Genomic DNA, 27,094 nt, shown 5'->3' on the forward strand with positions numbered 1-27,094 from the left:
GCGCCGCTCGCGCAGACCCCGCACTCCGCGTCCCCACGCGCCCGGCCTCTGCCGCGCGCTCTGCCGCGCTCCCACACCCCGGGCGCAGGGGCGGGGAGGGCGGCGTGACACTCGGTGACAGCGCTCCGACGCCCCTCCCCGCCGGCCCCTTCCCCGCCCTTCTCTCCGCCCTCCTCCACCCCCCAAAAATACCACTTACAGATCGGGGCGGAGGGAAGAAAGTAGCGGAGGAACGCTCAGGGAGCTGGTGGTCCAGGTACTGGGAGGGATGGACGCGCCTCACCCTCCCCAGACTGGTGAGCCGGGAGGGAACCTCTCCAAGGACACAGCGAGTAGGGCGTGTGTGCTCTCCCGGCACAGTCGGAAAGCCTCGGGGGTTGAGTCCCTGAATCTGGAGGAGGCGTTTAACGCTAGGGAGGTGGAGGCAAGGAACGCACAGCGCCTGGTGCCTAGAAGGGCCTCAGTTCATTCTGATTTAAATGGATTTGTTTCAAATCACGGAGAAAATGCAATCTCAGCATCGATAAAAGAGCTGAAAGCAGGAGACACAGCCTTTCAAACAGGTCTCCACAAGACTGGTTAAAATGGGACACGCACACGCACACACACACACACACACTGCGGCGAAATGCGCCTGCCACCGGGAAAGGGGGATGTTGGGAACCATCCCCTGAACTGTCCTGGAGGAAAACCTGGGCCTTTTGTGTGCTCGACGTGGTGGTTAAAAAGCCAGCGAGGACACAGCGCCGTCTGGTGTTGATAATGTGGCATTTGGTAGAAGCGAGTGGATTCGGCCATCCCTGTCCAAGCCGACAGCAGGAGGCCCCAAATTGAATTAGATTTTCTGAATAATGCTGCCCTCACCTCCACACTTGGAAAAAGTGAACGGGTGAAAGCAACGGCCTCCTACCTTAGGGAGGAGTGCAAGGCATCGGAATTATCCAGCAAATCGTCTGAACAATTGGAAGGATGCAAATCCACTTCCTTCCAAGGAACCCTCTTTCACCTGGAATAATAGTGATTAAATAACCCTAAAACAATCCAGGGGCTCAGAGGAAGGATGCTAAAAGACTGTGAATTATTTTAGGCACGAATAAAATACTTTTAAAAGTAGATTGTCAGCAGGAGTTAGTGGTGATACTGGTGGGCACACACACACACACACACACTGCCCTGAGAACAAGCTTGGGCCCGGCAGTTAGAAGTGAACAGGACTGCAAGTGTTAGTCTCTATTCAGCCACTAATTACCTGTATGACTTAGAAGAACTTATTTAGCCTTTCCTGGACTTGAGTTACTGTGATTGAAAAATCAAAGCAAGATTCAATCTAATACACATTTATTGAAGGCCTGATATGACTCAGATTCTGGGGAGAGAGAAAGGAGTCAAACCCAGCCGCTGCCTTCAAGGATCTGATAGATGGCCTGAGGGTAGCAACGACGACTAGGACGGGCTTACAGACCGTGACAAAGGCTGTAATGTCATAAGCTGAAGATGAGCATCCATCTGAGAAGCCAGCTGGACTGGAGGGAGGCATGGGGGAAGTCCCCCCCAAAAAGGCCATATGGAATGAGACTTCAGCAACAACTCGAGTTAAATGCTTGCAGGAGATTTATTTTATTTTAAACACTTATTTATCCAAGCACTCTCTGCCAGGCGCTAAGCACTTTACACATTTTAACTCGTTTAATGTTAACCGTAACTCTACAAAGTAAGTATTATTTATTACTCTACTTTATGGATGGGGAAATTGGAGCACAGAGAGGTCAAGTAACTTGCACCAAGTTGCCCGCTACTGAGTGAGAGAGCTGGGATTTGAAGGCTGGCAATCTGGCTCCAGAATCTTTATGTGTAACTGGTATTTTATTCTGAGACCTTGAAAATAACCCACATTCTTTGAATATTCTTTTGCAGGGCACCTGAACGGTTTTAGGGCCACTTGAACACTATTGTTCGTGGGAAAAGACTTCAGGGAAGGAAGTAGATTTACATCCCCTAACTTTCTAGATGATTTGGTTCAATATCTGGATGTCAGAAAGACACCTGGGCAAGAGCAATAGCATGCACAAAGGCACGGAAGCCTAGAAAAGTAGGCAACATTTCAGGAATGGCAGTGTGGCTGGGACCAGGGCTCCTGTGGCTGGGACAGGAGGTGGCTCTGGTGGGGTGGGCAGGAAGCTAGTAATGAAGGGCAAAAGAATTTGGGTTTTATCCTGGGGGCCATGAGGAATCCCTGGAACTTTTTAAGCAGGGGTGTGGCATGAGTGTTTCCGTTACGGTTACTATGTAACGAACAACCTCAAAGTTTAGCGGCTTGACTCAACCATTGGGTTCCGATCACAACTTCTGTGGGTCAGGAAACTGGACAGAGCTCAGTTCTTCTTTGCTCCGTTATGTCTGAAGGCTCAGCTGAGAAGACTCAAATGGAGGCAACTGGAACAGCGGTGGCTACAGGATCCACTTCCGAAATGATTCTCAGCTCTGGTACCAGGACTGCGATAACCTGAAAACGGTTCACCTGGACTGTTCGCAAAAGCACCTGCGCGTGGCCCCGCCACGTGACTTGGGCTTTTCACAATGTGGTGGCTAAGTTCTGAGAGGGAAGTTCCCAAGAGGGGACCTCCAGACAGTGAGCGTTGCAGGACCATTGGAAGCTGCATGGACCTTCTGCCCTAACCTTGGAGGTCACACAGTGTCACTTTGGGGGGGGCTCTACAGGTTGAAGCAGTCACAGAGCTGCTTAGATTCAGCGGGGCACACCCACCTCTCGATGGAGCAATGTCAAAGAATTTGGGCCCCGGCTTTGAAGCCACTGTAATGAGATATGTTTTGGAGGAAGACCACTCAGTCAACAGTGTGGAGGGTGGATTGGAGGGGGTACAATCAGGCCTCGTGAGGGGTGGGCTCTTTCTGACCTACATGGATTGGGAATGGCGGAGGGATAGTTTCCAAATGAAAACAGGCTGTTACTAACAGACAGGAAAAGCTGAGTTTGTGAGGTCTGAGGACATCCAAGAGGCGGGAGCTTGCAGTGGTTCAATGACCCCCATAGACAAATGTCTAGACAGAAGTTGGATTGTTAGTCAATTTGAAGCTCAGTAAAGCAATTTGGGCTCAAATTTGGGTGTCATCAGCTCACAAATGGGAGTTAAAGGCCTGTGTGCAAACGTGGAATAAGGAGCAGAGAAGGCCCAGGAGAGTCACTGAGGGTACGGTAATTAAGCGGAAAGGAAGGAGGAGGGAGAAGGAAGCTAAAAGGAGATGCACTAAGCGTGTTTCAGGGAAGCCACAAGAGGAAGGTTTTTAGGAGGCGTGGTCAGCAGTGTCAGATGCCGCACAGGGGTCGGGTAAGACCTCAAAAGTGCCCATTGGTTATGGGTTAGGAGGTTCAGCTCACCGGAGTCCCAACTCAAGGTCTTTCTCATTGTGTCCATTTTCAAGGAATTTGTCCATTTCTTCTAAGTTGTTGAATTCGTTGGTGTAAGATTATTCATAATGTGCTCCTATTATCTTTTCAATGTCTGTAAAATCTGTAATGATGTCTCCTCTTTCAGACCTGATGTTGTAGTTCTGGCCCCCTCTCCATTCTTGATCACTCTCTCCTGGGGTTTCCACCACAGCTCTCCGACATTGTGACCCTGGCCGATGTTTGAAGGAGAGTGTAAGATCTCTGCTATTTCATGTAGGAAGAGACATTCCTTAAACCTTAAAACCTTAAACAATAATCCCCCCCAGAATCAGACACAAACATGACAGGGGAAACAGATCCAACAGTTGACTGCATCGCTGAATAACACATCTAGGCCAGGCATTGCGTCCTGAGGATAAAATCTGTTTCTTGGCCCTGTTCTGTCATCAGCTGAATAAAGTGCCCAGCTTTGGGCCTCTTTCTAGCTCAAAAAAATAATTTTGCTGAAGTCAGCTTCGAAACTGTACAAGGAATTCAGATACCAACCAGGATGACTCCTTTTGGCAAAGATTGGCATTATAGCATTGGCAATAGAAAGACTGGCTTTGTCTGGAGCTCTGCGTCTTTGAACAATTTCTTAACCTCTCTGAGCCTCAGTCTCCAAATTGTAGATAATACCTATCTCATTTGTGTATGTGTAAGGATTAAGTGAGACAGTCTGTGTAAGGCACTCAATAAATGGCAACCGGGTCAGGAGCCTTTTCATCCCAAGTGATAGAAACCCAACCCAAATTTAGTTTATGGGGGAAAAAAGGAATTTATGGGAATGATGGCTTTTTGATGTGTCAGCTTGGCCAGGCTGAGTTACAGTCCCAGAATTCCCTTTCTTAATGGTTCCCATTTGGGGTAGGCTACAGGTGGTCTCTCTCAAGAGCTGGAGGACAGAAGAAGCCAGTGGCCGTCATGGCGCACATGCACTTTCTCCAAGGAGTTTCATTGAACACCAGTGTAGGCGCTGTGGTGAATGGACTGCAGATGTGATTAAAGTCCCTAATCGGTTGACTCTGTGTTAGCCATTTGGAGATGATCCTGGGTGGGCCTGGCTCAGTCAGTTAGAAGTGCTTGAAAAATAGGCGTAGGCCTCCTCTGACAGAGAGACTCGAGCAGCTGCTGCACCAACAACGGCTCTCCCCTCCCTCTAAACCATCCTTCTCGACTGAAACCTGTGAATGTCAAGCCTCAGCCTTGCCAGGGGGCTGGCCTGCTTGTGATCTGCCCTCCTGTGCTGTGGACTTCAGACTTGCTCAGCCAGCCCCACAGTCGTACAAGCCAGTTCCCTGTCACAAATCCATGTCCGCATCTCTCTAGCTGTCTCTCTACTTCTCTGGTTGAGCCCTAGCTGATGCAGTGGGCTCATGTGGCTGAGAGGGCCAGAGATGGGCTCCAATTGTGCCTACAAGTCATTGAATCAATTACTTTTTCTCTCTCTCTCTGTCTCTCTCTGTCTCTCTCTGTCTCCGTCTCTCCATCTCTCAGCTTTGCTTCCCTCTGTGTGTGGCTTCATTCTGCAGATGAGTTCTCCCCACATGGTGAGGAAGCTTGCCTCTGAAACCCCAGATTCACAGCTTCCCAAGCAAGTCCAGCAAAAAAAGATTTTTCTCTCCCACGGGGAAGGGGTTCCGAATGGCCCACCACTTGGATCCGTCACTCTCGCCAGGGTACTATGGTTGGGTGCTAAATTTGACCAGGCTTGTCGTGAGTGGGATTCTGTGATTGATGGCCCTCAGCAAACCTCAAGGAGTGGGTGGAAGTGCTCCCAAAGAAACAGGTGGTTCTGTCCCCAGGACAGGGGTCTGGGGGGCATGCTAGACAAACTGTAGCCGCCATTCTACTACAAAGAGAGTTAGTGAGCTTCATGGTAATTAACCTTCAAAGCCACTGACCTTGACCTCCATGAGCCACGTGTTTGCACTTCCCTCCACATGCTGACTTCCAGGGACACATCCGTTGGCTTTCCCAGATGCAACATACATACTCATGTGAAATGGGATCTTAAAGACAGAGCCCAGCCTAGTTTCTACTCACTTCTCCATTTCTGCCCAGCTGTGTGATCTTGGTCAGAGTAAGTCACCTCTCTGTGCCTCCATTTATCCATTCATTTAATAGGAATTTCCATGCCCACATTTCCCGCTCTAAAAGACCGGGAGTGTGGACTTAGACCATAAATTAGAATAGTCTGTGGGTCAGGAGCTTCATTTCCTTGCTCCCTCTGTGGATGGAATTTCACACCCTCCTTCCTAAAGAGAGATTTGCCCTCCCCACTCCTCCCTTGAAGCCATAACGGTGTAATATTTGCAGGGGAACATGGCAAAGAAAAAGCAAAGCTTATAAGGCCAAGGTCAAAGCAAGGAGTGAAAGAGGGTCCCCCAGTCTCTCATCTTCCCCTCGAGAGGCAGGCTGGAGCCAGGGTGCTCTGCTGGACGCCGGGTGGGTCTCTGTTCTAGTGGAGGGGCACTCCCCTCTGGGGGTCTTCTTTTTTTTATTTAAAAGGGTAAGCATGACAACAACCTTGTTAGTGGAGGATAATCGGGCCAGGCTGTCTCCAGTTGGACACCAGCTGTTTGCAGAGGTATTTGGAAACCTTAGGGCTCACAGGAAGTCACCCCCCACAGGGAGGAGCAAGGTGGCAGAAACTATGCATCCTGCAGGAAGATGGGCTTGGGCACAGCATCTCCACACGGGGAAGGAAGGCCCTGGGACTCAGAGTGAGCACCAGGGCTACTGTTCAACAATCTTGCTCCTTGCCCTACACAGTCTTTAAGGGAAGCGTTATTACTACACAGGATTTAGAGTCTTGATGATCTGAGAAAAGCAGGTTAAGAGGTCCACCGGCAAGGCCAGGGAGAAGGAGACCACTGTCTCTTTAAGAGTCCTTCAGCGGATGGACCCTCTGAGCTAGAGTGCCTTCACCTTGGCAAGTCCTACTTCTTACGCAAACAATGTTGCATTTTTCTAAAGTTGGTAAGGCTGCAGCTCCAGAACAGGGTACCAAGAAAAATGCGGAATGCTCTTAAGAGACAGAACAGGAGAGCCAGCAAAGGCCTTTCTGATCTAAAAGCAGCTGAAATCAGGTGGATTTGCACCCATTAAGAACCAAGGACTCCTAGAGCCTTGCACGCTGAAATACGGGCCAAATTACCAACCACACCGGGAGACAAAGAGGAGCCCGCCCCAGGAGGTGGCGAAGTAGCTTAAAGGGCAAAAGGGTTGTCCCCAGGGAGCACTGGGCAGCCTGGAGCACACCTAGGACATTAGTCACTATTATTCTGCTCCGTGTGGCAGCCGTGAGCCACCTGTGGCTACTTAAGTTAAAGTTAATTAAAATCCACTTCCTCAGTTGCACTAGCCACATTTCGAGTGCCCAGCGGCCACATGTGGCTAGCAGCTACTAGATCGGGCAGAGCAGATAGAGAACATTTTCATCTCGGAAAGCTTGATCAGACAGTGCTTAATTAGAATATGCTTGGGCTGCATTTAAAAAGATACGACACCAGAGTGAGTGGCTTAACCAAGATGCTGGTTTACTTCTCTCTTTCATGCAATTCCAGGTCAGTAAAGTGGCTCAGTTCCCCAAAGTCATCAGAACCCGTTAGGTTCATATGGGGTCCTCAGAGTCAGGGGCCCAGGTTCCTTCCGTCTTGACACTCTGCCATTCTGAGGGTGCTCCCTTGTCTACATGGTCCAGGATGTGCACAGCTGGGGAAGGGAGAAACAGAGGACATGCCCCTCCTTTCACAGCCATTCCTGGACCAGCATCCATCACTCCCACTTACATGCATTGGCCAGATTTTGTCACATGTCCTCACCTAACTACAGAGAGGCTGAGACACTTTATTCTGTCAAAAATAAAATGACTGCTATAGAAGAAGGGGAGCAGGGACGTCGAGGGCGCAGTTACACAGGGCTCTGGAATCGGCGCCTGCTAGCATGCTCCTTCTTGTCATCTTTCTCTTCTCTCTCTCTCCTTCTGCTTTCCTACTTCCTCCCTCCTCCTTTCCTCCCACACCCCCTTCTATGTGTCAGGTGCCACGCCCAGCTCACATGCACAATCTAATTTTGCCTTCGCAGCCACCTGTGAGGGTGGTCCTGATCATGCCCATTTTACAGATAGGGACACTGAGGCTCAGAACAGTTCAGGGATGAGCTGGGCCAGATTGGTCCCAGAAGTTTTCTCCCCATATTTACTAAATCGCACTTGCTTCCTCTTCCCTCCCTGTCCCAGGCCCGTCTCTCCTGCTGCGTGGATTCTCTCTGCTGCCTCTCTCTCCTCACATCCTAACTTCCCTCCCTTCCCCCCCCCCCACTCCCCACACTGCCCCCCGCTATTGGCTTTCATTCTCCGTTTCCATCTCCCAGTGCAATAGGCCTGCCTCACTCAGCCTGTTACTCACCGGTTCCACTCAGCCCCTAATAAATCTATTCAGTTGTAATCAATCTATAAGTCAGCTCTCTTGATTAAGCCTGGTGGGGATTAGGTTTGAGTTTCCTGTATTACAATTGAAGACCTGAACAATAAATCAAACTGACTGACAGAAAGAATGGGGTCACCTCAAAGGACCTCACCCTTCTCTCCCGTGGTCTGTCTGGCCAGGCCCTGACCGCGGATGACCTGGCTCCCTGCCGCTCCCAAGGCTGAGGATGCAGGGGCCAGAACAGACCTCTGACCTCTGGGCCAGAAGTCAAGGTCCTGACAGTCACGGAGAAAGGGTTTCCAAGGTGGGAAGAATCCTCTAGAGCTCTCATCCTCCCACTCACGAAAACCCCGGCTCCTCTAGGTTTTGGGTAATAATTCTCCCTCCTTGGGTTTCCTGGAGTTCCTCTCCCACCATTTGGGTACAGAAGCGGGAGGGGAAAAGACTTTCTGAGAGGTGTCAGTCCCCTGACTAGTCTGGAAACTCCGCATTTGACTTGAGCTGTTTGTGACAGAAACAGAGGGGACTGCAGGCAGCAGTGTGCCTGACGGTGGAGACCAAAGATGGGGAGGGGTAGCTAAGAAGGACAGATGATGAAGATGCCCCAGAAAGTGAAAATCAGGCCCCCTCCCCCTCTCCAGAGACCCCGTGGAGGTGGAGCGAGGGCACTCGGTGGAGGCCGACGCTGGCCGTTCCCATGGCCCTCCTGTGGGATTGCAGATTGTCAAGCTCGGGCTTCTGCAGCCTTCTCCCCCACCCCAACTCGTCTTTCCTGCAACACAGCCCACACAAACGCTGGCACATCCTGGTGTTCGATCAATGTGAATTAAACTCGCCTACTCATTCAGGCACCAATCAATTCGTGTATTTCCACACGCAGTTTTTATTATTCAGCTGTCCCAGATGTCCCCCCAGTTCACTGATGTCTTTTCGGAAGCAGTGGGAGTCCTAGAACTGAGTCGCTGGAAGATGGGATGAGCCAGGAGGAGTCAATAGAGACGGAGGGAAGGAGAGCGAGAAGGAAGGAGCAAGGTGGGTCTGGGAGAGGGAAGGAGAGACAGAGAGCTTGCCTTTCACCTCAAGCGGAGTCTGCACCAGGACACAAGGCGCATCACCGGCCCCCTGATACTCACGACTCTGGCATTTAACTAAGAAAGGAACATAGCAGAAAACAAAACAAGGAAAAGCATCGACCAAGCGCAGCCAGCCTCGCAGGTGGGGGCTGTCAGTCCCAGACATCCCCAAATCACCAACGGGGGCGCAGCAGACACGGAGTGTCTTCTCACTGACCCGTCTGTAATTCCCAGCCTGGCAGCCCCTCTCCTGGGGCCCAGCTGCCGGCTCCTCAGCCCCCTTCTCGGGGCAGCAGGCAGGACCACGGCTGCTTCTGCGCGGTTGCGTGCGAGGCCTCGTGTTTCCTGCGATGACACATGGGACGTGAAGCTTTGCTGCTCTGGCAGGCCCCACAGACTGGTCTCCTTGGCATTTCGTTCCTGGGCGTGGGTTGGTTTGTTTCTCTCTTAACCACTCAGCATTTATGTCAGTACCTCCCAGGCTTTGGGGGGGCCCCCAGAAGGCCCTCAGGCCTGCCCCACGGACAGCGCCTCTGCCCTACCCACACCCCTCACTCTCCTCCCCCGGGGGCTGCCTCAGAGAGCCGATGTGACCACCCCCCAGGGAGGTGTGTGGGCCCTGGCACCCTGAGGACCCAGGACGGGAAGTGCTCGGGCCCACGAGAGGCACTGTCACACCAGTCCGGGTCTGACATTCCAGGAGGGCCGATCTGCCTCTGCCCCTCCCCAGCTGTGTGACCTTGGGCAAGAGACTTAGCCTCTCAGAGACTCAGTTTCCATACATGTAAAATGGGGCAGTGAGACCCTGCCTCCCAAAGTTGGCGTGAGTACCGCGCAGAGCGTGCTCGCACAATGCCTGGCACACAGTAAGTGCTCGAAAAGCGCACGTGTTACCGTTATCATGGTTAACACTTCATGGAGGAGACTGGGACAATTCCCCTGGTATCAGGGGGCTCCAGTCCTCCCATTTGCAAAATACAAACACGCGGAGTACAGGAGATTTGTCAGGCCCCTCGTCCTCCGGGGCTGTGGGAAGAGAGAGGCATGACCCTAGAACCCTCTGTGAGACCACCCTACAGACTAGCAGAGTGGAGGTCATCGAAGCAGAGAGATGAAGAGGGCTGCTCAGCATCCGAAGAAACCACTTTACCACCAACTAGTCATGGATCCCCAAAATGTCCACCACCGGTCACTCCTTCGGGATAAGGCAGAGGCCCCAGACAAAGATAATGTGTTGAGTCCCTTTGGGGCACTTGTTTCTCTGATCCGACCATTTCTGCCCTGTCAGTAAAGCTGGGAGAAAAACTGTGTAGGGTCAGCTGGGAAGCTGAGTCTTGGACGACCAGCTGTGAAGAGCACAGCTGCAGGGGTCATGCACGGGAGGGCGTGGGAGGGGAGAGTGTGGGTCCTAGCAAGCAAGGGGAGCGGTTAGAGTACTGGAGCCTAGGGTCTCCAAAAGAGGGGTGTGGTGGACACCCCAGGGCGGCCTCCATGATTCCCACCCCCTCCTGTTCACACCCTATGTACTCCCCTCCCTTTGAGCCTGGGTGGGACCTTGACTGATTCTAGCCAACAGAATGTCAAGGGTGAAGAGATTTTGCAGATGTCATTAAGGTCTCAAATCAGTTGATTTTGAATTCATCCAAGGGGAGATTGTCCTGGGTGGGCCTGACTTAATCACGTGAAGGCCTTTAAAGTGGGACTGGGCCCTCCCTAAGGTGAGCAGCTCTCCTTACAGGCTTGAGAAAGTCCGCAGGCACTTTAAGGAGGTGCATATGGCAGGGGGCTGGCAGCCTAGTACCCGAAGGCGGCCTCCAGTCAAAAGCAGGCAAAAAGCAGGAACCCTCAGTCATCCAGCTACGAGGGGATAAACCCTGTCGACAACCCGAGTGAGTTGGAAAGTGGATTCTTCCGCCTTTGAGGCTCCAGGGGGAATGAGGCCGCCTAACACCCCAGCCGCAGCCTGTGAGACCCAGTCAGGCCGTGTCCAGACCTGAGACCCTGAACACCGGGATGGACCAACACATGTTGTGTCATGTGGCTAAACCTGCGCACTCTGTGAGGCGGTAGAAAACAGAGAGCGGAGGGAAGGCGTCCTGGAGCAGGAGGCAGGAGGTGCTGAGGCGGGGTCCCACTGTGTCGCCTTAGCCGGCTCCTCTCGCTCCAGGAGGCGCTGGCCCAACTCCAGTTTTGTCCTGAGGTGGAAAGGGGCCACGTCCGTGGGAGCTGCCACCCTAGGAACCCTGGCCTGAGCTGCTGCGAGGAGGGCAGCCTCCCTGAGCCACGAGGCCAGGGCACCCCACCCGCAGGGAGAGCCAAGCTCTGTACCCCAAGCGCCGGGCTCCAGGCTGGCCCATGGAGGAGGCCGCCGGTGCTGCAGAGCAGCATGGATTGTCCAGCGGGGTCTGGTCCAGGGCCTGCCCCTCCACCCCCGACCCAGTGCTCCAGGGAGCGTCATCCCAGCCTCTCTGGCTCTGGTTGTGTCATCTCAGGCCCCATAGCACCTCTCGGTAGACCCGGGGCCGCCCTGGGCAGCAGGCCAGGCACCCCAAGACCAGACGCACAGACCACAGGGTGCAGCCCTGTGCCCCACTCACTCGCTCCCCCCCCAGCGCAAAGGCCTGTGGGGCCCGTCCCCCTCGACCCCATGTGTGCCACCCCCTCCCCGTGTCCCCATGGGCAGCAGGGCCCTTGAGCTGACAATGTTTCTTAAGGACGGAATCTCTCTAGGTGATCTTTAAGCTTTTATTTTTTTAGCCCTAGAACCCTTTCTTGGAACAAAACTCGTACAAGAGAACTCGGTCTGTGAGGACAGAAAGTGGAGCTGCTCCAACTGAGTGCGGGGAGGGGTGCGGCCTGTCCCCCGAGAGCCCTGCCCGCGGCCCCCTCCCCCGCTCGGCCGCCCCTCCCAGGGCAGCACGTGGAGAGTCCAAGTGCTCCTTGCAAGGTTTTTCGACATTCTGCCCAAAGCCCGGTTAGGACTTCCTGTTTGTTGTCCTCAGGACAGGAAGTCCCGCCCTCTCATCCCCAGCATGGCTGTCAATCAGTCAGGGCACAGGGATTGTTCCGAGTCCAGGGAGACTGAGTTCCTCAAGATTCAGCCACCGAGATATTTTCTGTCCCTGAGACTGTGACCCGTCCTCGCCACCCTCCTCGCACGCGGGCTGATGTGTACCTGCCATCTGTGAGACAAGCGTGCTGGGCCTGAAGAAGAGCTTGGAATAGACTCCGACTTGAAAGGGAGCTGTGGTTACTCCGCCCTGGCAGGAGCTCCCGGGGCCTCCCCCGAAGATGTGGGCCAGGCTCTCTCTGCACACGTCCCGTGACAGGGAGCTCACTATCCCGCAAAGCACGCGTCTCCCTGTTGGGCAGTTCCTCTTCAAACTCTAAGGTGTCCCCCTGTCACTCTCAGCCACTGGCTCTGCCTCTGGGGCTCAAAGAATAATGGTGTGTAATCTACACTAAGAGGAGCACAGCTCTCCCCAGGCCGGTCTACCCCTGGCTGCTGCGCTGCTCTCCTTAGAGGCCAGTGTGTAGACTGCTTCATGGTGGCCCAAGGAACCCGCCTCCCAGCATCCGTGGCCTGTGTATCCCCCTCTCTCACTGACTCTCAGATTGGCCATGTGACTTGCTTTGGCCAATGGGACATTAGCAAGCATCGGGCCTGATAAGCCTTTGCAAATTGGCGCTTGCTCTCTTGGAAAGTGCCCTCTTGAAAGCCAGCTGCTGTGCTGAAGGCAGCCCGAGTTAGGCTCCTGAACGATGCAAGGCCACGTGGAGAGAGGCCCTGGGGGAGGAGAGGCCATTTGGGATGCTCCAACCACAGGTGGGCTCCCAGCTGAATGCAGGCACGTGGTGATCTAGCCAACACACGTGGAGCAGAAGAACTGCCTGGCTGAGCCCCACACAATCATGAGAAATAACAAGTTGTGGTTTTAAGCCCCTGCATTTTGAAGTGGGCTGAGTGATAGATAACTGAAAACCATGAAGGGACTTTTTCTGGGAGCAAGTTTCTGGGATAGTCTGGCCAAGATTTTTTATCCCAGCTCAGTCACTTGCAAAGAGACTAGACCAGCTGGCTCAGTTGAGAGATAAAAAACATCTTTACTGGGGATACTGGGAGCCCTGCCACTTAGAATTAAATTAAAAGGAGCCAGTCAGAGATGGGGAGGAGGTAGGAGCCTTTGGCTTGAGCAAGTCAGAGAGCCCTGGCTGGATGACAAATTATGCGGAACAGCTTGGCTTTCTGCACAAAATGGAATTATACTTCAGTTCAAATTCTTTGCCACTTATAAATTACTTTTTATTTTATTACCATACAAGCTGCCATCCAGACAGTCTTGGATGCTGTTCTGGATATGCCAGTTGTTCTCTAAGCTCTGAAGGTGCAGATCACGTGCCGTCCCCAGTGGTTTGGGAAGAGATGCTTTTTCTTTCAAGAAAAGAGCTTTGGGTACATGTTTGTGGTAATGACTCAGAAGTGAAAAAAAAAAAAAACAGTAAGATCAATTGGGCGTTATAACAGCATCCTGAACAGGGAGAATTAGTGTGAAATGTTCTAGAATGATGCTGCCCCAGCCTCCATGTGTTCATTTCGTAAGCATCATTTGAGCACCTACAGTCCCTGCCTTCCCGGAGCTCACTGTTCAAGAGAGTCTGACAGTTGAAACATCAGGTGCAAGGCGCTGTGATAACGGGTGAGTCTGGGGCTGAGGAAGCACCTAGAAGAAGGCTGACTCCTAAAGGAAGCTATATCTAAGCTGAGGGCTAAAGGCTCAACAGAGCACGTTTGTGTCCAATATCCATCTATCACTTCTCCCTTGCAATTAGAATATCATTTTATCCTGGTGGGCAGTGTCCAACTAAAAGACTACATTTCCCAGACTCCCTTGTAGCTAGTAAGGAATAATGAGGTATAAATGGAACTGTACCGGGTTTCTTGGAAGGAGGTCTATCTCGTCTGGGAGATGCAGCCTGGTTCCTCCATTTTCCTGCCTAGTACGTGAAACTGATGGCTGGAATTCCAGCAGCCATTTTGTACCATAAAGCAAACTCGAGGATGGAAGCCAACTGCTGAGAATGGTGGAGCAGAAAGTTAAAAGGAATTTGCCTTCCAGACAACTGTGGACTGACCCTAACGGATACACCTACATGTGCAGAGGCCCAGAGGTGAGAGAGCACATGGCATACTCCTCAATCTGCAAGGGGTTTCAGGTGGCTGGAGTTCAATAAGGAGTGTGGCGGAGGAGGGGATGGCAAGAGGGGCTCGAAAGGGGAGCAGGGGTAAGACTGGAGTTTTGGGGATAATAGGGCTCAAGGAAATCGTCATTGCTGGCATTGATGAAGGGTTTTAAAGAACTGGTTCTCCTCTTTCTCTTCTCTACACCTGGAGAAAGAACCACCTCCCATTCCCCAGAGACTTAGTTTGAGGGAACAAAATGTCCTCCGTCAGAGTGTGTCTCAGAATTGGGGACCTGCCCTCAGATATGAGAACTGCCTCATGACTGTTTGTAAACTAAATTAAATCTGGCTCTGAGCCCCTTCCCAGGGTGGTGTCAAATTTAGCCTCCCCCTCCCGAGGGCTGTGCAAGACCTGAGAGCAGAACTTGTAGAAAACCAGGAAATCGTTTCTGAGATGCCCGTTACCCAGGCTGGGCAGCTCTGTTTCTGCCCAGCGATGCCTGGGAACAGGGATGCCTCTGGAGGAGCCCCTTCGCCCATGGCCCCCTGTTAGTGGCCTCCTGCATCTATGGGCCACCCCGGCAGAGGTCTGGCAGCTCCCAGGCTCCAAGGGGACCGTGGCTTGCTCTCTGCCACCCTCAGAAACCCGGAACCCAGCCCTTTACCTTTCTTGGGGAAACTTCCTTGCCCCTTTCTGGGTTGGCCCCTCCCAACATCAGCCCTGGCCATTCCCCAACCTGAAGGAATTCAGCTCAAACCCTCCTGAACAACCCTGAAACACGGAAGAGATTTACTCCCACCTTCCTATCCCTTCTCCCTGCCCTGGGGAAAGGGATCCTTGTAAGGAGCTCTTTTAAATACTCCGTTAGGCCTCTCGCACCATCACTGATACAGAAGGCCCCTGACAATGATGTAGCTGCGAGAGACTTGTCACCCCAGATAGCGAGGAAGCACTTAAAGGTAAGTAGGGTTGTGTCACAAGGACTCAGGAGCCAGCACGAAGGGGCTCTCCCTGGCCAGAGACATGGCAGTGGGTATCGATAAGGATAGCACCTTCAATAGATTGAAACAGCTCGAATATATTTAAATCCATGAGTCTGTAATGATACTTTAAAAAAATTTTTTAATTCGTTATCAGCTAGGGATGCTAATACATTAATTTATTATTTTGAAAACTGACAAAGAAAAAAAATCAAGCAAGAGACAAGGATAGAGAGAAGCCACTCTGTTCTGAGTAAATATATCCCAAGATGTTAAAGGAAAAGAAACAGGAGGAGGAGGAGGGTCAGGGGGAGGAGGAGGGTCAGGGGGAGGAGGAGGAGGGTCAGGGGGAGGAGGAGGGTCAGGGGGAGGAGGAGGAGGGTCAGGGGGAGGAGGAGGAGAGTCGGGGGAGGAGGAGGAGGGTCAGGGGGAGGAGGAGGAGGGTCAGGGGGAGGAGGAGGGTCAGGGGGAGGAGGAGGGTCAGGGGGAGGAGGAGGAGAGTCAGGGGGAGGAGGAGGAGAGTCAGGGGGAGGAGGAGGAGAGTCAGGGGAGGAGGAGGAGGGTCAGGGGGAGGAGGAGGAGAGTCGGGGGAGGAGGAGGAGGGTCAGGGGAGGAGGAGGAGGGTCAGGGGAGGAGGAGAGTCAGGGGGAGGAGGAGGAGAGTCGGGGGAGGAGGAGGAGGAGGGTCAGGGGAGGAGGAGGAGGGTCAGGGGGAGGAGGAGGAGAGTCAGGGGGAGGAGGAGGAGGGTCAGGGGGAGGAGAAGGAGGGTCAGGGGGAGGAGGAGGAGAGTCAGGGGGAGGAGGAGGAGGGTCAGGGGAGGAGGAGGAGGGTCAGGGGGAGGAGGAGGAGGGTCAGGGGAGGAGGAGGAGGGTCAGGGGGAGGAGGAGGAGAGTCAGGGGGAGGAGGAGGACGGTCAGGGGGAGGAGGAGGAGGGTCAGGGGAGGAGGAGGAGGGTCAGGGGGAGGAGGAGGAGAGTCGGGGGAGGAGGAGAGTCAGGGGGAGGAGAAGGAGGGTCAGGGGGAGGAGGAGGAGGGTCAGGGGGAGGAGGAGGAGGAGTTTAGCCTGTAACAACTCTAGAGTCACAGAAACAGGAAAAGCAGCGGCTTTTTACAGACGCGCAGAGGACGAGAACGCCTTGCTCTGCACCTGGGTGGTGAGGGGGAGGTGTCCCCTTGGGCCGGAGCAAGCAGGGTGTCCTAGGATATGGTCCTCCAGGGGAAATGTCCAGCAGAAAACCATAAGCAGAAAAGAATGGGGTGCGTTTGGGATGGGAGAGCAGCAGGAATATTCCAGAAAGCATCTGGCATTTTCCCAGAGTCCAACAAGCCATTTTACACAGTGTTGGAGGATGAAAACAAGATGCCATCTTCACGGGAAGGAATGAGAACTGGGTAAAGCCACCGAGCTTGGCAGTTTTCGGACTTTGAATAGCCCTCCAGGGGGTCAATTCAGGAAAGTCCGGGGTTGTCCAACAAACCGTGGAGCCCCAGGGAGGGAAAGGCGGAGCCAGACTCTGCGGAGAGGCCCAGTGGGAGGGGAAGAAGAGAAGGAAAATTAACCGGAGGATGAGGCAGGGGCCAGGGAGCTTCTTTTGTAAAAAATAGAGACAAAATATTGTAGCGGTTAAGATCATCCGTTCTGGAATCAAACTGCCTTGGTTTGAATCCCAGCTCTGCCAGTTACTAGCTGCATGACCCTGGGCAAGTAAGTTACTTAATTTCTCCATGCCTCAGTTTCCTCAGCTGGAAAATGGGATAAAAATAGTGGGAAAGTTTGGAGCAGCTAAGCATTATGGAGTGGAAAGACACGAACAACAGGACTGCTGAGCAGTCAGGACGTGCAAGACACTGAACTTCCAAGCTGGTGGCTGCCCTTGACCTCACTCAAGGTCGCTGACCTTTCCTCTGCCACGCTCTCCCCTGCGGGTGTCTGCACGCGGGCTGGGGGGGTCCTCTGGGGCCGTAGGAATTGCTGAGCACCTGAGAGCGTCCTCTTGCTCGAGTCTCCTCTGAAATCTTGCCCCTCAGGGAATAAGTGTAAAGCTGGGCTTCAGACATGCGTTTTATGTTAGCTGCTTCCTCATTGTCATCTTGTTAAGTCTCTGTCTAGACAACCCCGTGAGGTAGGTTTTATCAACGTTTTTACACATAAGGAAAATAAAGTAGTCAGAGGTCACACAGAGAAACAGAACCAGCAGCTCAAGTCCATCTCAAGGCGGGCCCATCTCAAGGCGGGCCCATCTCAAGGTGGTCCTGGCAGTGCCTGCCTTTGCTCCCCAGACCCCATGTCCCGTCACTTCTCCATCAGCCTCCGTTTCCAAACTGGGCTTCAAAGGCAGCCTTCCCGACCCCTTGGATTACCCATCTGAGCAGGACAGGGTGATTTGAAGCCGGTGGGCAACAGCTCCTCCCTTGCTCTTCCACGAAGCCATAAACCGCCCCGTACAGAGGATGCCACAAGTCAGAGCACTCTACTGGGGCCAGGCTCGACTTCTCAGCTCTGAGCTGGTAGCTGATAAGCACCGTCTTGTTCCACCGTCTCAGCCCATAAGTGAGGCGAGAACTGAAGGCAGCCAGGCATGGCTGAGGCAGGGGCGCTGGGCTGGCTCCTGTGGAGGCAATGCCCAGCAGGAGCGCCTGGGACAGGGCGGGTGGGATGGGAAATCATGGGGAAAGGCCCTGGGGGGGCGAGTCCCAGAGGCAAGAGAAGGAAGCCCAGTTGAGTTGGGGTTGGGAGGGGGACCGTGAGGGCAGACTCCATAATTTGGTGGGCAACCTTGCCATCTTCCAGCCTGGTCTGTTCACATTCTTCCTCTATCCTCTTCTTCATTCAAGGATGGACAGGGGCAGAATCCAAACACCCAAGAGAAAGACGAGGAGACCCCCAGGACCTCACTCCAAGGAGACCAGGAGGTCAATGGGCAGAGCTGGAAGGACTGGGCCACCTGGAGCCAGGTGGGACAGGGAAGGGGGATGGGGAGGGAGGGTAGAGAGAAGGGGATGGGAGCCGGCAGAAATGCAGTATGCTTAGAACTTCCTGTCATTGCATCTGGCTCTTTCATTGTTCAGAAAAGGAAAGTGAGAACCCCAAAAAGCCAATTCTTGACCACGAAGCTCAGAGGGGTGGGAGAGAGGAGAGAAACCTTCAAAAATTGTGTTGACACATCTGTCCGAGACCCCCTCACAGAGGAAAGAGGCCGAAAGATCCCTGGCTCCACCCAGATGAGCTGACTCTGGGGGGGGGGTGGGTGCTTGCGGGAGGGCGCAGGAGTCTAGGGCGTGTGGGTGCAGCCCCTGTCTTCAGGGTGCGTGCTGTACTGCCCCCTCCCCCAAGCTCTCAAATCTTCAGGGAAGCTCATGGTTTCCACTGCTATTAAGTGCGGGAAGCAGCATAGAAGAGACTTGGAAAGGAATGTACACCTACCCACGTGGAGAGAGAAGAACAGGGGAGCCCTTGCCACACACACAGGTGGGACTCAGGCCTGCTCCAGTGAGGCAGGCTGTCCCGCACCAGGCCTTGGCCATGTTGCCATGGAAACTCACTGTAAGGGACTGAATGGGCTGCGTTTTGTACTTCATCTCCCAGCGTAGGGTTTTAGAACGCAGAGAGCAGGTACGGGTTTTCTCTTGCTTCAGTGCCAGCTGAGCAGCTCATAGATCCTGGGAGGCAGCCTTTGAGCTGCTCTGGCTCACAGAACAGGGTCAGGGGCACCTCCCCAAACCAGCCTCTGCGATTAGCCCGCCTGGCCACTCTGCTCTACCCTTAGAGGTTCCAGGCACTGTGTCAGGCACCAGGGATGCGAAGAGGAGCAAGGGACAGATCCTGATCCAAAGAAGGGCACAGTCAAGTTGGAGAGACAAATTCACGAATAAATCAATATAAACTCAGAGGGCGAGTGCGCTGACCACCCCACCCAGGGCAGTTTGCTCAGTGAAGTGGGTGATGGGGACCAGTGGTGGGACAGAGGACTTGAGGAAGGTGGTGAAGGTTTGCACAGTCCTTAAGGGGAGCCAGTTAGAGGACCCGGTCAAGTGGCAGGTGGATGACACCCAACATCCCCTGAGGCTGAACCAAGGCCCATCTACAGGCAACGTGCGGGGCTCCAGCGGGGCTGAGCTAAGAAGGCCAGCTGTGGAGGCTGTGGTCAGAGAGCGAAGCGTTGGTTGGAGTAAAGATTCTAGAAGAGGAGCCGCTCTGGGAATAAAGGCAGGTCCGGGGCAGGCCCTGCGAGTGGGTGTCTCACCAGGACCGGAGACGAGAGTCCCAGGAGTTGTGGAGGGGCAGGAGTTTCCTCCTGTTGGGGGACAACAGTGTCGCAGACAGTGCTGTCTCCTGGGAGTGAAGGGGCTGTGGCGGGAGTGGAACGGAGAAGATGGTCCACCCACCCCAGCATCTCAGGGAATGGAGGAGGGTCGGTGGACACACTGAGGACTGGATTCCCTTCTCTCCATCCAGGTTCCCTCCTGATAAGACAGGGGTAATAGTGCCCACTCCCGGGTTCCTGCAGGGCGTCCGAGGCTGGGCACACGGTGCTCCCCTCCTTCCTCCCATGGTCCCTGTGCTTCCCCACATCACTCAGGAGGGAGTCGAGCACTGTGTGGAGTGTGTCTACACCGGCTCAGATCACTAGCCAGCTCAGGGGCTGAGTGTAGACATTGAGCCACAAATGAACATTGGTTCTGGTACATGTTCAAGGCGTGTTGGCACATTGCATAAAAGAACAAGAACTCAACCCAAGAAGCGAGAAGGGCACAACCTGGAGGAGGTGAGTTGGAAGGGTGAAAATCGCCTCATGCTCTCCCCTTGGCCCTTCGTGGCCGGTATCCTTTGTAGATGCCGGGCAGGCACCTTGTCAAGCCATTTCCTGTTGGGATAAATGACAAGCACCCCAAAAGGAGTATTTAGGAGAGTCTCAAGGCTCCTCTTTATGGAGAGCCAAACTGAGGAGAGTTTACTCACCCCCTGAAGCCCCAGCCTGCAGCTGAAAAAAAGGGCTGGCCCGGCCCTCGCTCAGTGCCACAGCCTCTCTTCAGGCAGGAGAGTCCTGCGAGGATGAAAGCAGGACTACCTGGGTCCTCATGCCCTCCTTAGCACCAGCAAGGTGACGTTAGTGGGATCAGCCTCAACTTTGGCACCAGAAGACCTGGATTTAAATCACAGCCCCACTGTTTTCTGCTGTGTGACCTTGGGCTCTCAGTCAGCCTCTCTGAGCCTCGGTTTCCTTTCCAGTAAAGCAGGCAACACAGGGGTTGTGTTGAGGACCAAGCACTAGAGTCACACTTCTCGAGTCCAAATACTGGTTTTGCCACTTACTAGCCAGTGACCACATCCTCCCCAGTTATGAAGCCCAGCCTTGCAAGCATTCCACATGACCACACGGCCAAAGGAGTGTGGTAGCAACCAGCCACCCCTGCCATGGCCACTTTGGGCCTATTCTGGACCAGCTGGGTCACCAGGTGCCTAGGAAGGGGGACTGTCTTACCCACATCTGTCCCCCACCCCTGGCCTCTCCTAATTCTCAGTGGAACTGTGCGTGGCCCGCAGTCTTCCTTTTCCTGTCTCTAGTCTCACAAATTCTGCCTCAGATTCTCATCTTCCTCTGGATCCCATCAAAGCCTCCTGAAGTCCCTCCTGATTCTGGTTTTTCCCTCTTTGGGACGGTTGAACCCCATGCTTTTGTGGGACAGAGCAATTTGCATTCACGGCCCTCTCCCCACTAGGCTGAACTACCAGCTCTGTAACGCAGGAGCACGGCTGGGTCACCCCTGCCCGCCCCATCGCCTACCACAGTGTGCTCTCTGTAAGGCAGCCACTGCTATTTGGTGTAGATTTTTCCAGTATTTACAATCATTTGTAACTGCTTTGCAGTTACAAGTAAGGAAGGAATAACTTATGCACATTCAATGGTTTTTAGTAAATTTAGAGAGTTGTGCAACCATCACCACAATCCATTTTGGAACATTTCTGTCACCCCAGAAAGATCCCTTGTGCCCATTTGCAGTCACTCCCTGTTCCTAGTCTCAGCCCCAGACAATTTATAATCATTTTGCCTGAAAAATCTGAGTCAAACTTTCTTCCCCCAAATGTTTTGCTCTTGAAAATAAAGCTGCGAGAACATTCGTAGAGGAAAATTCGACAGCAATCTATGCTGATTCAGAGGAGGTCCAGGTCTCTGAGCTGGACCCCGCACGGCACAGGTGACGTGGGAGTGGATGAGCGCCATACTAAGACCCTATGACCACGGAGTCCACAGCAAGGCAGGGATCCGTCGCTCCCAGCAACGGCCACTTCAGGAGCTCTGCCTCTCTCGTGACAGCTAAACTAGTTAACTGATCTTAAGTTAATTCTCTTTTTCCCACCGTTTTCTCACCCTCCCTCCACCCAGCGGAAAGGCTAACTAGAATTGAGTAGCTCAGGAATAAACAGCAGGAGATGGAAAAGAAAGGGCTATGAAGTTACAGGTCATTCACCCAACTTCTCAAGGAAGGAGCCCTTTGCTCAGTTTTCCTGCCTCCACATGGGTCTCCCAGAGTCCGGGAGCTCACTATTTGAAGGTCTCTGTCTGTCTTTTCCAGATCCAGCAGCCCGTTTCCTCCAATGCATCACGTAATATGCTATGGACGTGTTCTTCTGGATGTACTTATCTGTGAGTAAGACGCTTTAGAGCCAGAAAGATAAGGGGTGGTGTGGAGTGGGGAATCCTAACTCCACCATTCCCTAGCTGTGTGACCTCAGGCACCTTCCTAATGTCTCTGAGCTTTAATATGCCCATCTGTAAAATGGAACCAGAATGGCCTACCTCAAAGAATTATTGCGAGAATTCAACAAACTGTTATAGTTAAAACACCAGGTACAAAGCATGTGATTCAATAAATGTAGTTTTTTTTTTTCCTCTTTTTTTTTTTTAAGATTTTATTTTTTCCTTTTTCTCCCCAAAGCCCCCTGGTACATAGTTGTATATTCTTCGTTGTGGGTCCTTCTAGTTGTGGCATGTGGGACGCTGCCTCAGCGTGGTTTGATGAGCAGTGCCATGTCCGCGCCCAGGATTTGAACCAACGAAACACTGGGCCGCCTGCAGCAGAGCGCGAGAACTTAACCACTTGGCCACGCGGCCAGCCCTAGATTTTTTAAATTAATGTAAATTGTGTAATTCTTAAATTGTGGTCCCAGGAACACCTGAATACACTTCCGGGGGCCTCTCCCATACACGTAGGACTCTCCTTCTGCTGTGAACTGACCGCCCGGCATGGTTCCCGCCCCTTTGGGAAGCTGCTCCCCAAATCCAACTTCACAGATGCAGTGAGTCAGAACCCAGATCCATGTTTTTAAAATGAAACCCTGGTGGTAATGCAGGAAGTAGTTGGTAAAGGTAAAAACTAGATACCAGGAGCCCGGGAAGAGATCATGCAACAAGCCAGGCAAGAGCGGCCAAGGGCCGGAATAGGAGGGGGACCCGGAAGAAGCTGGGGAGGGCGGCCCTGAGAGGTGCTTAGGAAGAGGGGTGGGCAGAACCGCTGAGTGCAGCATGGGGTCGTGAGCAGAACACGAGCTCACGCGGCCTCTCCTTCAGAGGCAGCACCTGCCTCACTTCATCACTGGCGGCTGGGCAGCCAGTCACTGGAATATTTCCTGAGGGCTTACCGGGCGCCAAGCTCTGATCTAGGTGCCGGGAACACAGCCCAGACAGAGGCCATGCCCTCTTGCAGCTTAGAGTCTAGTTGGAGAATAATGTATTTTAGTAGACTGACCCATAGTGGACACTTGATAAATGGTAGCTATTATTATAACCACTAATAACATGATACTTAAATATATAGTGACTATGAGTTCTGTTTCGGCCACCTAACATCCCTTCTCCTTCCGCTTGGTGAGCCATCCCGCTGATGTAGTAAATGTAGGTACCAGCCTACCAGCTTCCTGGAGGCGCTGCCAGCAGGCTGCCTCCTCCACCCGCCGCAGGCCCATCAGGAAGCAAGAGCCTTGCTTGGACATGTGGGTGCTCTCACTCGGGATTTGACCCTCAAGCAAGTGACCACGTGGGCAGAAGCTACAAAGTTCGTTCATCCAAGCAGTGAAGCCTGGGCCAGGCTATTCGTGCTGCAGGATTCTCCCTTCCAGCCTGGCCGTCTGTGAGATGGAGAGGTCAACGTCCAGGGGACTCTTGACATCTCCTTGCAGGTGGATTTCAATCCATTATTCAGGACTGCTGGGAGAGTGCTTTGGGATATAGCAGATATGTGGTAAATGAACCGAACTGACCTGAATTGAAAGTGAATTTGATACAGTTTCATCTTAACTATTGTCCAACTTACAATTTTTCTTTTTGTTTTCATTGGAACTCAAGTGCACGAACTGAACTGATTGTAGTCCTTGGTTTGTGACACACTCACTACAAGTCCATACATGGCTTGCTTTTTTTAGTTCTTCTAAGTAATACAATAAGCACCCGTGAACCCAACAGATCCAAGCAAAAGCTAGGATCCTAACAATAACCTGTACCATATGGCCCCACTCCATCACAGCCTCTTGGCTCCACCTACCCGACGCAGTCATTCTTCATCCTGTGTCCGTCACCACTGGTGCTTTCCTGTAAAATAAGTTTTATTGCATCTACATGTACTTCAAAAACATATTCTTTTATAGAACTTTAGTTATTTTACACTTTATAAAAAGGACAATATATGTTGCTTTTCCAGGCTAACTTTTTTTCACTAAATATTATGTTACTAAGATTATCCATATTGTGTATGGTTATAGTTCATTCACTTTCTCTGCTGTATAATATTCCACAGTGTGAATATACCACAATTACCCATTCCCTTTTCCGTTAATGGACATTTGGGTTGTTTCCAGGTTATTGCTATTGTGAAAAATGCTACTATGAGAATTTTGGTTCAAGTCTCCTATTTTACGTGCATAAGAGTTTCTCTTGAGTACGTACCCAACGGTGAAACTACTGGGTCATAGGGTAATATGCGAACATATGTGGATGTTCAATATTAGGGAATAAGGTCAGACTGTTTTCCAAAGTGTTTCACAAATATACACACCTACCAGTATAAGAGATTCTGTGGCTCCACAATCTTCCCAGCGCTTGGTGTTGTCAGATTTTTAGTTGCTAGTTGAACAGGGGTAAGACAGATTCTGACGGAGGTTGTAACGTACCTTTCTCTGTTCAATTCTCATTGAGGTTGTAACGTACCTTTGTCTGTTTTCATCTGCTGAAGATGCCGAACATCTCTTCTTGTGTTTATTGGCCATATGTGTTTCCTCTTCTGTGAAATGTCTATTCATGTCTTTTGCTCATTTTCCATAGAATTGTTTGTGTTTTTCTTATTGGTTTGCGAAAGTTCGTTATATATTCTTGACGCTAATCCATTGTTAGTTATGAGCGTCATCTCTATCTTTTCTCCAGTTTATAACCAGTATCTTTCACTTTCTTTAAGATAACTTTTGAAGAACAGATGTTCTTAAGTATAGTATAGTCAAATGTATTATGCTTTTATATTATTGTCAATAATTTTTGTGTCTTGTTTAAGCAATCTTTTGGTACTCAGTCTTGAATATATCCACCTATATTTTCTGCTAAGAGTGTTAAAGTTTTTTTTATGACATTTAAGCCCTTAATTCTTCTGGAACTGTGTATGGCATCAAGTACGGACAATGCATCTTTTCCCACATGAATAATCTTTTTCTTGAGTCCCATTCATTGAACAATCTCTCTTCTCCCACCAGCGTAATATGCAACTTCTGTCATATTCCAAGTTCCCTTACATGGTCTTATGGACTGAATGTTTGTGGCCACCCCCCCCCCCCCCCCGCCACAAGTTCGTATGTTGAAGCCCTGACCCCAGTGTGGTGGTGTTTGGAGGTGGGAAGTTTGAGAGGCACTCAGGTTTAGATGAGGTCGTGAGAGTGGGGCCCGCGTGACGGGGTTGGTGTCCATATGGGAAGAGGAAGAGAGACCAGCATGCTCTGCTGTGTGAGGACACAGTGAGAAGGCGGCCACCCGCAAGTCAGGAAGAAGGCTGTCACCAGGAACCCAGTGTGCACCTTGATCTCGGACTTCCCAGCTTCCCAAACTGTGAGAAACAATAGTGTGTTGTTTCAGCCACGTGGTCTGTGGCGTTTTGTTATGGCAGCCCGAGCTGACTGATACACGTGCGTGGGTCTTTCGAGAGGCCCTCTCTTCTGGGCCATTGGTCAGTTTGCTGTCCCTACACCAATGCCACCTTGTCTTGTTGGAGGTTCACAGTATGTCCTGATGTGTGGTGGGGCATACCCCCACCTTCCTGCTCTTCCTCTTAAGAAGCAGCTCGTTATTCTTGGCCTTTTACTTCTTCCATATACATTTTTGAATGATTTTATCAAGTTCTATGAAAAACGTTGCTTGGATTTTGATAGGGACTGCACTGAATCTATAGATCAATTTTGGGAGAACTGACATCTTCATGATCTGAAGTCTTCCTCTGCATGAGTTTGATAGATCTACTTATTTGAGTCTTCACCACCTCTAACATAATTTTACAATGTTCCCCATAGAGGTCTTGCACGTATTTTGGTAGCTTCTTGATAGTCTCTGATGTTCTTATTAGACACCGGATATCCTAGGATATCATCTTCAATAGTAATTACATGTCTAATTGTTTGCTGCTGGTATACAGAAAGGCCATACTGACTTTCGTATATTAATCTTATATCCAGCAATTTTGCTAAACTTTTGTACACATGCATGTTAATAATTGCATGTCGATTCTTTTGGGTTTCCTATATAGCAATCATGTCACCTGCCAATACTGAGTTTTATTACCTCTTTTCCAATCTTCACGCCACTAATCTCTTTTTCTTGTCTCACTGAACTATAAGGTCCTCCAGCACAATAGAACTCATGATAATGGGCATCCTGGTCTCATTCCCGATTTTAAAGGAAATGCTTCTTGTATTTCCCCTAGTAGGATTTTATTTGTTTAGTTTTTTTTATAGATACTTGTTATCAAAGAAATTATCTTTATTCTTAATTTAGAAACAGTTTTTAGAATGAATAGTGTTCAAATTTATCAAGATAAACCTATTGCGCCTATTGAGATGACTGGATGGTTTTTTAATCTGTTAATATAGTAAGTTATATTTGTAGTTTTCTAGGATTAAGCCATCCCAGGATAAGCCCAATTAAATGTAGTGTATATATGTGTGTGTGTGTGTGTGTGTGTGTGTATAGATAGATATATATATATAATTTTTTAAAGATTGGCAACTGAGCTAACATCTGTTGCCAATCTTCTTCTCCCCAAAGCCCTCCAGTACATAGTTGTATATTCTAGTTGTAGGTCCCTCTGGCTGTGCTATGTGGGACGCCACTTCAGCATGGCCTGATGAGCGGTGCCATGTCCGCACCTGGGATCTGAATCAGCAAAACCCTGGGCCACCGCAGTGGAGCGCACGAACTTAACCACTAGGCCATGGGACCGGCCCCCCTGTAGTATATTATGTTTTAATGCCATGTTGGTATTTCATTTGCTAATCTTTCGTTTAGTGATTTTGCATCTATCCTTGAGTGAAATGGTCCATAATGTTCCTTTCTGATAAAGGCTTTGGTTTTGGTATCAGCACTGAGAGAGGAAGATGCTGTAATCCAGCTTTAATCTTATCTTTGCACAGGAATCCCTGAGATCATTTTTAATAAATAATCAACGGCACCTAGTGAAGTCTGCTTTTTCCCCCTAAGTACTTAAAAATCAACTAAGATAACAACTTTTGGTAGAATTTTCTTGTGAATTGACATCAAATTCGCCAAAATGTGGATGTTAAAACCTGTTTTGTTTCTTTTAAAAAGATCTGGATAAGTTTGCCCGGCTCCAATCCTCCAGCACTCTTCCTATTCGTTAATTCGTTAATTCCTCAGAGTCGAGCGACAACGGTGCGTCGGGCACACCTGTGTGACTCAGACAGCGCCTGACAGCCTGAGCAGGGGCTCCTGA

At 51.3% G+C, this 27,094-nt stretch overlaps 1 long non-coding RNA gene across 1 annotated transcript; it reads left to right on the forward strand.

The window, feature by feature from the left end:
* Positions 1-13,855: 13,855 nt before the first annotated feature.
* On the forward strand, positions 13,856-26,812 carry LOC111771334 (uncharacterized). Its single transcript, XR_002805118.2, has 3 exons — positions 13,856-14,123; positions 17,951-18,070; positions 21,692-26,812. It is a non-coding gene; the product is annotated as an uncharacterized lncRNA (long non-coding RNA).
* Positions 26,813-27,094: the final 282 nt, after the last annotated feature.

Source organism: Equus caballus, chromosome 30 (assembly GCF_041296265.1).
Source record: "Equus caballus isolate H_3958 breed thoroughbred chromosome 30, TB-T2T, whole genome shotgun sequence".
Taxonomy (NCBI): domain Eukaryota; kingdom Metazoa; phylum Chordata; class Mammalia; order Perissodactyla; family Equidae; genus Equus; species Equus caballus.